The sequence below is a fragment of the Mesoplodon mirus genome (assembly GCF_964341445.2).
Source record: "Mesoplodon mirus genome assembly, chromosome: 11".
Lineage (NCBI taxonomy): Eukaryota > Metazoa > Chordata > Mammalia > Artiodactyla > Ziphiidae > Mesoplodon > Mesoplodon mirus.
The window spans coordinates 22,942,440-22,954,985 of NC_138987.1; positions in this window are offsets into that span (position 1 = coordinate 22,942,440).

The window sequence follows — 12,546 nt, forward strand, 5'->3', positions numbered from 1 at the left end:
CATTATATATAGAATGGATAAACAACAACCTCCTACTGTATAGTGCTGGGAACCACATTCAATAACCTATAATAAACCATAATGGAAAAGAATATGAAAAAAGAATATACATATATGTATAACTGAATTACTTTGCTGTACACCAGAAACTAACACAACATTGTAAATCAACTATACTTCAATTAAACAAAAAAATTAACACTGGCATCACCAAAAAAACAAACAAACAAACTACAGTGAGATCCCGCTACACACCTATTAGAAAGGCTTAAATAAAAAATACTTACAATACCGTGCTAGCAAAGATATGGGACAACAAGAACTCTCATACATTGTTGGTAGAAATGCAAAATGTTACAGCCACTTAGGAAAACAGTTTGGCAGTTTCTCATGAAGGTAAACATACACTTACCCTAAGACTCAGCAGTCCCACTTCTAGGTATTGACCCAAGAGAACTGAAGATCTATGTCCACACAAAAACCTGTACACTAATGTTTGTAATAGCTATTTTTATAACAGTCAAAAACTGGAAAAAATACAAATGCCCATTAACTAGAGAGTGGATAAACAAACATCCATACAATAGAACACTAATCAGCAATCTTTTAAAAAACTACTGATACATACAACAACTTGGACGACTCTCAAAAGCATTATGCTAAGTGAAAGAAGCCATATTCAAACGGCTACAAACTGGGTTTCCCTGGTGACGCAGTGGTTAAGAATCTGCCTGCTAATGTAGGGGACGTGGGTTTGAGCCCTGGTCCGGGAAGATCACACATGCTGCAGAGCAACTAAGCCCGTGCGCCACAACTACTGAGCCTGCGCTCTAGAGCCCGTGCGCCACAACTACTGAGCCTGTGCTCTAGAACCCGTAAGCCACAGCTACTGAAGCCCGCGCGCCTAGAGCCCGTGCTCCTCAACAAGAGAAGCCACCGCAATGAGACGCCTGCGCACTGCAATGAAGAGTAGCCCGGCTCACTGCAACTAGAGAAAGCCCGCGTGCAGCAATTAAGACCCAACACAGCCAAAAATAAAATAAATAAAATATAATAAAAGTCTACAAACTGCACAGTCCCATTACTACGACATTCTGGAAATGGAAATCTCATCAGCGGTGCCTGGGACTGGAGACAGAGGACTCACTGCAGAGAGGCATAAGGGGACTTTGTGATGAAAGTGGTGGAAAGATTTTGATTGTGGTCAAAATTCATAGAATGCTATGCCTAAAAAAGAATGAATTGTACTGCTTGTAAGTTGTATCTCAATAAACCCTAAAAGTAATAAATAAATAAATAGAAATGAATAAGAGGTTGAAGTTCTTAACACAGCCTGCGAGACTTTGTCCCACTCCCTGTTGGCCTTTCAGCCTCGACTCTTCCGTGACCTTCCTCCCGCTCCCGGATCGCATCAGCCTTCTTTCAGCCCCTCTGCTCACCACATTTCCTCGGTTCCTATGATCTCTGCACATCCAGTTCCCTCTACCAAGAAAGCTCTTCCCTCTGGATCTTCTTCTCAGTAAGGGTCACAGCGGTGATTTTACATTGTTGTTGCTGTTGTTACTAGTCTGTGTCTCCTCCACTAAAATGGAAGCTCCTCGAGGTCAGGGCCTGTCTTTGTTCATCACTGTATCTCCAGCCCCCCCGCACCGTGCTGGTACAACGACCTGTACAATGAATACTCAACTATTACATTCAACTGCCTTCTCTATGTCTCAGTCTTAACACATCCCAAACTGAAATGCTTCTTATCCCCCAAAACACTGCTCCGCAGGCAGAGCTGCTTCGTTGCACAGTTCAAGGAGTGCCGGCCACACAGCATCCATGGGAATGGCGCCCTGCCTCCCCCAAGCTGCGCCCTTCAAGTGGACTCTCCACATGGACGCAGTGCTCCGAGCATTATTCTTCTCCACTGCAGTTGATGGCAACTCTATCCTCCCAGTTGCTCAGGCCAAACATTTTGGAAGCATCTTTGATTCCTCTTTCGCTCTCACACTTCACAGTCACTCTATCAGGAAATTCTACTGGCTCTACCTTTGAAATATATCAGCTCCTCTCACATTCCCAACCACTCCCACTCCAGCCTGAACCACTATCACTACTGCAATAGACCTCTTTGGTCTCCCTGCTGCTGCTCTTGTCCACTACAGTCTACTCTCAACCCAGGAGCCAAGAGCCCTTTAAAACATAAACCAGACCATGTCATTTCTCTTTTCAAAGCCCTATAGTAACTCTCTACTTCCCCTCAGAATAAAAGCCAAAGTCTACAATGAACTTTAAGGCCCCACAGGCCTCCCAAATAGTTATACGACTACACCTCTTACTTCCCTCAAGTCTGTTCAAATATCACCTTCTTAAAATAAAGGGCTTCCCTGGTGGTGCAGTGGTTAAGAATCTGCCTGCCAATGCAGGGGACACAGGTTCGAGCCCTAGTCCGGGAAGATCCCACATGCTGCAGAGCAACTAAGCCCGTGCGCCACAACTACTGAGCCTGTGCTCTAGAGCCCACGAGCCACAACTACTGAAGCAGGCGCACCACAATGAAGAGTAGCCCCTGCTCTCTGCAACTAGAGAAAGCCTGCATGCAGCAACTAAGATCCAACACAGCCAAAAATAAATAAGTTAAAAAAAATAAATTTTAAAAAAAATGAAGCCTACTTTGACCACATTCTGTTTACTTAACTTGCCACTCTCCAAACCCACTTACCCTGCTACTTTCTTCTATTTCCACCCTTGTCACCATCTAACTTATTTATCTATGATCATCATTGTTTATAGTCTGTCCTTCTTCTGTTAGGATATAAGCTCCACAAGAACAAAATTTGTTAACGGAAACCTCCTCATGCATCTAAAGCAATGTCTGGCATATTGTAGGTTCAATAGTGAATAAATAACTACAGTGTCCGCTAAGTAATTAGAGATTAATAAATATTAGTATAGGAACAAGTGTGACACATACAAAGTGATAAAACTTTTTCTCTCCATAACTCATATGTCTTTGTTAATATACATGTATGTGGAACTGTGCAGCAGGGTGAAAACTGCACAAGATTTGCAGTCAAGGCTTGGGTGATTCCTGGCCTCTCACCACTTCCTACCTGTATAACTACACAAGATTCCCATAGAGGGATAAAACACTTGCCCTGTCAACCTCCCAGGGCTGTTGGGAAGAGAAAATGAATGTGAATGCTTTTGCAAGCTGTGATAAGCTCTACAAACAGTTACTTAGGTAAAGCAAGATTTGAAACTTTCAATAACATCAATTGCCATCATGCTGTTTACCTCCAAAGAGAGTTCTATGCCCTCTGTACTGCCAGTCAGATTTTAACCTTTACTTTCTCCCAGTGCTGACAGTGAGGAATCTCTGAGCTCCCTTATCCTGTTCATGTTAGTTACCCTCTCTTTTCCTTCCATTTTAGGAAGATGGACAGCAGGTGTTGCGTTCCCTGCTCCATAATATCTGCTGACTCAGGCTGCTTCTTCCCATCCCTAGGGAGGATAAAAGAGGAGCAGCAACAACACATGTATAGCCACTGGCATAGCTTTACAAAGCGTAGGTGGAGAGGATGGTGTCTCTTCTGAAGAGACAAAGATTAAGCCTCTTCTTCCACAGTGTGGAACCTTGTGCAAACAGTTCAGAAGACCTGGCTTCCCACTGCCCTGAAGCCTCTCCAACTGAGAGACCAGAGGCAAGTCTCTTCAATCCTACCCAGAAAAGGACATCAGCATAGTTATCGCAGGGCCCTTTGGACTTTACAAGAGTTAGTGGAGGGTCAGAAGTAGAAGGAGGCCCAGGGACACTGAGTTTTATTGAGGCTTTGGGTGTATTTAAGAGTGAAAAAAAAAAAAGTGCCAAAACAGGCCTCAGAAATTGCCATTTTTTTTAAACTCAAGATGGATTAAAGACCTAAATGTAAGGCCAGACACTATAGAACTCTTAGAGGAAAACACAGACAGAACACTCTATTACATAAATCACAGCAAGATCCTTTTTGACCCACCTCCTAGAGAAATGGAAATAAAAACAAAAATAAACAAATGGGACCTAATGAAACTTAAAAGCTTTTGCACAGCAAAGGAAACCATAAACAAGATGAAAAGACAACCCTCAGAATAGGAGAAAATAATTGCAAACAAAGCAACTGACAAAGGATTCATCTCCAAAATTTACAAGCAGCTCATGCAGCTCAATTTCAAAAAAACAAACAACCCAATCCAAAAATGGGCAGAAGACCTAAACAGACATTTCTCCAAAGAAGATATACAGATTGCAACAAACACATGAAAGGATGCTCAACGTCACTAATCATTAGAGAAATGCAAATCAAAACAACAATGAGGTATCACCTCACACCAGTCAGAATGGCCATCATCAAAAAATCTACAAACAATAAATGCTGGAGAGGGTATCAAGAAAAGGGAACCGTCTTGCTCTGTTGGTGGGAATGTAAATTGATACAGTCACTATGGAGAACAGTATGGAGGTTCCTTAAAAAACTAAAAATAGAACTACCATATGACCCAGCAATCCCACTACTGGGCATATACCCTGAGAAAACCATAATTCAAAAAGAGTCATAAAAAAAAAAAGAGTCATGTACCACAATGTTCATTGCAGCTCTATTTACAATAGCCAGGACATGGAAGCAACCTAAGCGTCCATCGACAGATGAATGGATAAAGAAGATGTGGCACATATATACAATGGAATATTACTCAGCCATAAAAAGAAATGAAACTGAGTTATTTGTAGTGAGGTGGATGGACCTGGAGACTGTCATACAGAGTGAAGTAAGTCAGAAAGAGAAAAACAAATACCGTATGCTAACACATATATATGGAATCTAAAAAAAAAAAGAAGAACCTAGGGGCAGGACAGGAATAAAGACGCAGACGTAGAGAATAGACTTGAGGACATGGGGAGAGGGAAGGGTAAGCTGGGATGAAGTGAGAGGGTGGCATGGACATATATACACTACCAAATGTAAAATAGATAGCTAGTGGGAAGCAGCCGCATAGCACAGGAAGATCAGCTCAGTGCTTTGTGACCACCTAGATTGGTGGGATAGGGAGGGTGGGAGGGAGACGCAAGAGGGAGGGGATATGGTGATATATGTATATGTATAGCTGATTCACTCTGTTATACAGCAGAAACTAACACACCATTGTAAAGCAATTATACTCCAATAAAGATGTTTTAAAAAAAAGAAATTGCCATTTTTTAAATGTCTGCTTTTAAATCCACAATCACTTTCATCAGATGGAAAACACCATGTAACCTATGATCTATAAAAATACTAATTCCTAGTACAAGGAATGGATTTCTTAAGACACGTAAGTTTAAGTTCTATAATAAAAACATTTAATCATGTCAGTTTGTGACTCTATAAATTCACTTATTTAGAGTTAACCGTACAAGTTTGTAAGTGAGGCCCTCTTGGTCCCCCTGTTTATGAAAAAGCTCAGGATAATATAAATTATTATATTAATGTACTTTCCTAACCCTATGTTTAATCAATGGCACATCCTTGTTTTGAATTATTTAAATGTATTATTATTTAACCATTTAAGTGTTTGTCATTTCCGAGTAAACTGTAGACGCCTCAGGAAAAAGACCTAAATACAGGAAAAATCAGCTAATAAAATTTCATTTGGCCTGCGTGAGCCCTTTTGTGTCTGAAAAGCTTACAAATAGTTTGAAGAGGCACTAGACTGTGGGGCAACTCCGACTGCCCCTGACATCTGGCAACCATATGATACCCTTGAACTTTGACTAAAGAAAAAATATATAAATTTGTGAAGGTAAAACTCTGCTTCCTAACACAACATTGTAAATCAACCATACTGTAATAAAATTAAAATTAAAAAAAAAAAACCCTGCGTCAACTCACGTATTCTTGGTCACTTAAAACAAAAATCTCCCGCCAGAAACCTAAATCATCTGGAAAGCATGAAACGTCCTGGCAAACTATGTTCAACAGTTCACCATCACTAAAACTGGAAGCGCATTTTGTTTCATTTATTCTGAACCATTTACTGTTTTCAGTGACGGAAAGAATCCAAGGCGCCCAGAATGGATAATGTGAGGAGCAACAGACTGAGTATTTTCACACTTGCAGGTGAGTGGTAGGAGGGGAAATCTTTCCTTACCTTGAAGTAGTACTTGAGAGGAAATTGAGGAACAGCTCCTCGTTAGTATAGTGGTTAGTATCCCCGCCTGTCACGCGGGAGACCGGGGTTCAATTCCCCGACGGGGAGAAAAGCCTACTTTTACTAACCACTACTACTATTTTCTGCGTAATTCAACGGCCTGGCATGGCTGACAAACACAACATGCGGATGTTTTTTGTAAGTGCGTCTTTTCAAAATGGTAACTTTTAAGCTTAATGCTCACGGTGAGATAAAAGCCAACTCTGAGAGTAAACGCTTTACACAGTTGTCAGAAGGGTTAAGAAGGACGAAAACGTTCATTAAAAACCCACTGCTCGCTCCCAGCCGGTAGCTGACGCTAGCTGGCAAAGGCGTACGCATGCGCAGTAGCGCCCCGCCAAATTCCAAACGGAGGTCACGAACTCAGCCCACAGAACGGGGAGGGGGTGGGGAAGATGTGGGCCGAGTCTCCGCCCCTAACCGGGCAGGTTAGAACGGAAATCGCTTGCAGAAGAAGAGGAAGGACCGGTGGGTGTCCTTTGACCCTGGAGATCCGAGGAAAAGGCGAACTCCATTCTCCCGCCTCTGCTAGTTCCATCCTTGCCTAGGTAGAGGGATAGCTGTGAGGAAAATCTTCGCACTAAAAGAATCAGTCTACAGTCCGACCTAAACTGGATGGAGGGGCAGGGAGAGAATGGAAGACAAGGCGAGGCGTGCCCGGAAGAGACGCCATGTTACCGGAGTCCTAAGAAATTGCGTGAGCCACAGCCCAGCAGGACCTCGTGGCGCAACGGTAGCGCGTCTGACTCCAGATCAGAAGGCTGCGTGTTCGAATCACGTCGGGGTCATGGTTTTTATTTTTAGGCCCACTGGTTTCTATAAAGCTAGATGTATTCCCGCCATTTTTTGAAAATGCCTTTGATTTTAGGATTAAATCTTCCTCGTTCAAATGTTATCCCAGTAATCCTTAGTCTGCAAAAAGACAAGGATCACTATATATCGTGAAACGTTAAGGCTGGGGTTTTTGTTTTTTTGTTTTTTTTTTTACTGTTTGGCCTTGTGAGTTCTCTGTCATTCAAAGTGCATAATGCATAAAGATGTGGGCTATTACTGTTGTGCATTCGTGGGCATATCAGCCCATGGTGGTCCTTAACAGGAAACATACAATACATATACCGTACAAGCTGTTTTTCCAAAAACAATTTTAGACCCGTTTGCCTTCGGAAAGCAAGTCCGACAGGGTACAATTTCTAACTGTGTAAGTTTACATGCTTTAGCCCATGTGCCAGACACTGTAAACAGCCCTGCAACGTGTGCACATTGTACACGCTTACGGATGAAACTGTGGCACACAGAAGAATAGTTACCCACCCGAGACTCTGAACCGCATGACTGACCCCAGATCCCACTCTTTACTAAATGTTTTATAATAAGGTGGAAACAAACTGTTGAAAGAACTTGCTAGAATCCATTGGACCTAAGTGATACCAATGCATCTTTTATATTTTCACCAGTTAATGCGAGCGGTGACAAATCAGGTACCACTTTCAACTATTAATCTCTCATAGCAGGGAGCAAAGTTTACTCATTCACCTTTGTAAGCTCCAGTACACTGAATAGTGCCTTAACAGGCATGTGTCAAATATCTGTTGTACAAAAAATGAGTAGCAAGACTAGGAGAAATTAATTTTTTTATTATTGGATATGTTCCATGGAAGTCACCAAGTTTTCCTGCTCAGTATTTTGAAAATAGCAAATATTAATTTCTCATGTTTCAACCTAATATAGCATTGGAAATTGTGTTTTTATTCTGTGTAGTTTGTTCTTCCCTTTCTTTTTTGGTTGGATTGAAATTAGATCACCCATTTCAACAGATATTTATGGACCACTGATACTGTGATAAACACTGAGGAAAAGGATACACAGAGTGAAAGTGGGGTTTTTTTGGAGCAGCAGGAAAAAGATACGTTAAGTAACCAAACACCGTAATATGTTGGGGTGAGTGCCATGAGAGTAGCATGAACAGAGTGGTGTGAGGGTGCTAAAATAGGGACATTAACTCCGCCTTGGGTAGTTCAAAAAGTCCTCATAAAGGAAGATCTTGAAAATAATGAAAGTTTCTTTGTGACTTTAAGGCATTTATTCATCCAATGGACATACATAAATGCCTTCTATGAGTCAAGGTCACCCTGTGATCTGACTTCTTCAACTATAAAAGTAGAGGTTTATATGTATTACCTTGCTAGGGCCTCCATAGCAAAATACCACAGACTGGGTAGCTTAAACAACAGAAATCTTCTGACCGTTCTGAAGGCTAGAAGTCCAAGATCAAGGTGACAGCATGGTTGGTTTCTTCTAAGGCCTGTCCTTGCCTCATAGATGGCCACCTTCTTGTTGTGTTCTCACATGGTCTTTCCTCTGTATGCACACTTCCCTAGTGTCTCTCTGTGTCCAAGTTTCCTCTTACAAGGACACCAGTCAGATCGTATTAGGACCCATTCTAACGGCTTCATTTTAGCTTAATCACTTCTTAAAAGGCCTCATCTCCAAATACAGCCACATTTTGAAGTAGCGGGGGAGTAAAGCAATATATATATGTCATTATTAATGGTGCTATAGCTCTAAAATTGTCACTTCACAGGTTCCAGCTTCTTTCCCAAGGCTGGACATTTGTAGTTTCTCAGAATGACCCATTTGCTAACTTGCTGTAACTTTGAAATGACCCAAAATCCAACACTTCATTTTAACTTAAACCTCTACAATCATTGTATAGTAATGATATAAGGAAAGAGGCTCTGGAATACACAAATTCATATTTGAATTCCCAAATCCTGACACTTAATAGCTCTGTGATTTTGTTCTATTTCACTAAAAAGTTTCCAGTGTATCATTTATTCATTCAAGTGGATTTATCCACTAGTACAGAAGCACTGAGCATTTATCTCACCTGTTTAATAAGCTTTCTCTTTTGATTATTTTTAATCATTTACCTAAGACTGATGTACTCTGGATAAACTGATAAAATGGAAACTTTGGAAATGAAAACTGAAAAACAGATTCTGAATTCTGATAAGCCAAGTGATTCCCCAGTTTCTCACACTAATTCAAAGTAGTTATGATTATAAAATCGTACGTGTTCATTGTAGAAATCTTGGGAAATACAGAAAAACATAGGGAAGAAAAGAAAAACCACCTGTCCCCATCACCTAGAGGAAACTACTACAAACATTCTGGCCTATATTCATGTAGTCCATTTAAATATACACATATCCATACACATTTCAGTTCTTTATAGAACTGAGATCTTACTCTAACATGGGTCTCTTTTTCTATTTGCATTTTACTTACTGCTGGGTCGTAAACATTCTCTCATATTCTTAAATAAATGTCAAGAACATGATTTTCATGACCACGTAGTATTTCATCAACTGCTGTTTGAGGTGACATCTTAAATTCACAACCAAGTCCTATACAAAACAGGATATGAAAAATTAAAAAGTCACCTGTATGTTAATAACATTAAGAACTCCAAAAAGGTAAATGAAGGCAGTTATCAAGTGTTTTAGGGAAAAAAAAAAGTTTTGGAAGACTTTTCTGACAAAGTAATAGCATCATTTAAAGAAAAAATGTGGCTTCACATAGAAATATCCTTCCACTGTTTCCCAAAGGTTTGGGTACCAGAGCTGTAACATTTTAAAGATTTTTTTTAAACCTAATACCTGTTTCAACATAAAAGATAATTTAAATGTTTGTTATATTGGATGACTGTAACACACAATAAAACATCAAGTCTTTTTTTTTAATTCAGAAATTTCACAGGAGATGACTGAAAGAATCAAGTTCTTGAGGACAGAAGGGTGAGATCCAGAGTACAACGGGTGGAATTCACTCTGAGAGAAGGACACCACTTCAATTGAAACAAGAGAGATGCAAGAGGAAATGAGTGCAGAGTTGACCGTCTCAAGTTGAGGCATTCCTACAGATGGTTTCTATTTTCTCAAGTATGAAGCAAGGTTACCAGCTGAAAATGGGGAGAGGTACGGAGAAGGGATGTGAGCAATTTGAGAAGTGAAGATATGAATGGTTAATCCAGAGAATGAAGAGCTTTGTCAGCCAGTGTCAAGTGCTCCTGTGAGGTCTGGGGTCATGAATTAAAACCAGTTGTTGTATGATTTTTCTCCAGCAATCTTTGCTACTTGGGCGCAAGCGGTGAGAAAGTTTGTTCCAGCAAGGTTCAGTCCCAGCAAGGTTGAGGCTCTTCCAAGCAAGAAAGATAGAGACATTGGAGTAAGAGAGTTGAAAATGTTTGCAAAAGAGTGATTACATGGACTGATCAGGGAATCTACTTCAGTTGAGTTGGAATGATTATATGACGGCAGGAGCAGGATAATAGGTTTTTCTTTAAAGTGTTGGGGTTAATGAATTGGAGGTCAGTGAGAATATGATAAATGAGCTGAGGAAAAGAGGCTAGTGATTGACAATTGGGATGCTTGAAATTGAGATTTAGAAGGTAAAACAGCTATTGATGACAGGGTTCAGAGTCTGGCCACTGGCGTGGATGGATGAGATGGAATAGAGGAACAAGTTGTTGGAGATGAAGAGGTCAAAGACCTAAGAGGCCCAATGTCAGTGTTACATGGGCCGTGTGTAAGAATGTTGAATTCACACAGAACATAGAGAAAAGGGATGGTGAGGAAAACTTAGAGCATGCAGCAATGGTCTAATTTCTGAGGGAGATTGGCCAAGGGTTGAGAAATTATAGCAGTAAAGAGGATGAGGTGTGATTTATGATGGTATGAACTTCAAATGTTTTTGAAGGAGGAAAGAGGAGAAATCGTTTGGAAGTGGTAACCAGGAACAAAGAGGCCACCCAAACTCTGTAGCCCAAACTCTCGGCCTTAAGGTACATAAGAGTATAAAAAAAAAAAAACCTCTACTTCGGAGCTCTACAGCAGAGTTAAAAGCAAAATTACCTTCATCACTAAAAATAGTGGTGCTGGGGATATACCTGGATGCATCTAGGATAATACCAAGTCTGAATTTGATAACTCATGGCTTTGTGGATGATGTAGAAAGTCAATCTCACTGTCTGATAGTTTATGACATCAACCATGTCTCCTGAGAAATGTAGAATCTGCAAGTAACCTCCTTTTGATAGTGTCCAGGGATAAGAAAAGGAGAGAGAATTAATGAGAGGGAATGAAAATGTTTTTACTCAGGGAACATTGATTTCAAGCATCTAGAATGCAGTTCTTTGTGAATTATGTTATCTTTAATGTTGGCCTGTAGCGTACAGTACTGTGTATATTTAAAAGAACTTTCAGAAGACATACAGATGGCCCACACACACTGAAAAGGTGCTCAACATCACTAATCATTAGGGAAATGCAAATCGAAACCACAGCAAGATACCATCTCACACCTGTCAAAAGGGCTATTATCAAAAAGACAAGTATTGGCAAGGATGTGGAGAAAAGGGAATTCTCGGGCACTATTTATGAGAATGTAAACTGGTACAGCCACTATGGAAAACAGTATGAAGCTTCCTCAAAAAATTAAAAATAGGAGTACCATATGATCTAGCAATTCCACTTCTAGGTATTTATCGGAAGAAAACAAAAATACTAATTCAAAAAGATATATGTACCCCTATGTTTATTGCAGCATCGTTTACAACATCGAAGATATGGAAGCAAACTAAGTGTCCCTCCATAGGTGAATGGATAAAGAAAATGTGATATACATTGATAGACACAGACACAGACACACACACTGGAATATTACTCAGCCATAAAAAAAATGAAATCTTGCCATTTTCAGCAACATAGATGTACCTGGGGGGTATTAGGCTAAGTGAAATAAGTCAGACAGAGAAAAATACCATATGATTTCACTTATATGTGGAATCTGAAAAACAAAACAAATGGACAAACAAAACAGAAACAGACTCTCAGATACAGTGAACAAACTGGTGGTTGTCATAGGGGAAGGGGATTATGAGGTACAAACTTCCAACTATAAGATAAATAAGTCATGGGAATGTAATGTACACATAAGGGAATAGTCAAAACTATTTTAACAACTTTGTATGGTGATCATTTCATAAAACATAAAAATATAGAATCACTTGTACACTTGAAACTAATAAATATTGTATTGATATGTTTATTATAACTCAATCAGAAATAAAAATAAAATATAACAACTCTCAGAATCAACAGGTAATTTTTTTTTTTTTTTTGCTTGTGGTAAAAGGTAGGATTAAACTGCCTGGAAATTTTCTGGTACAAAGGCCCTATGAAAAAAGCAGAGTTCCAGTGCAGCACCCTCAGATGTCCCTCCAGGTGGCTCTGTGATTCCAGCATTGTACTCTACTGGCATCACATTTACGTAGAT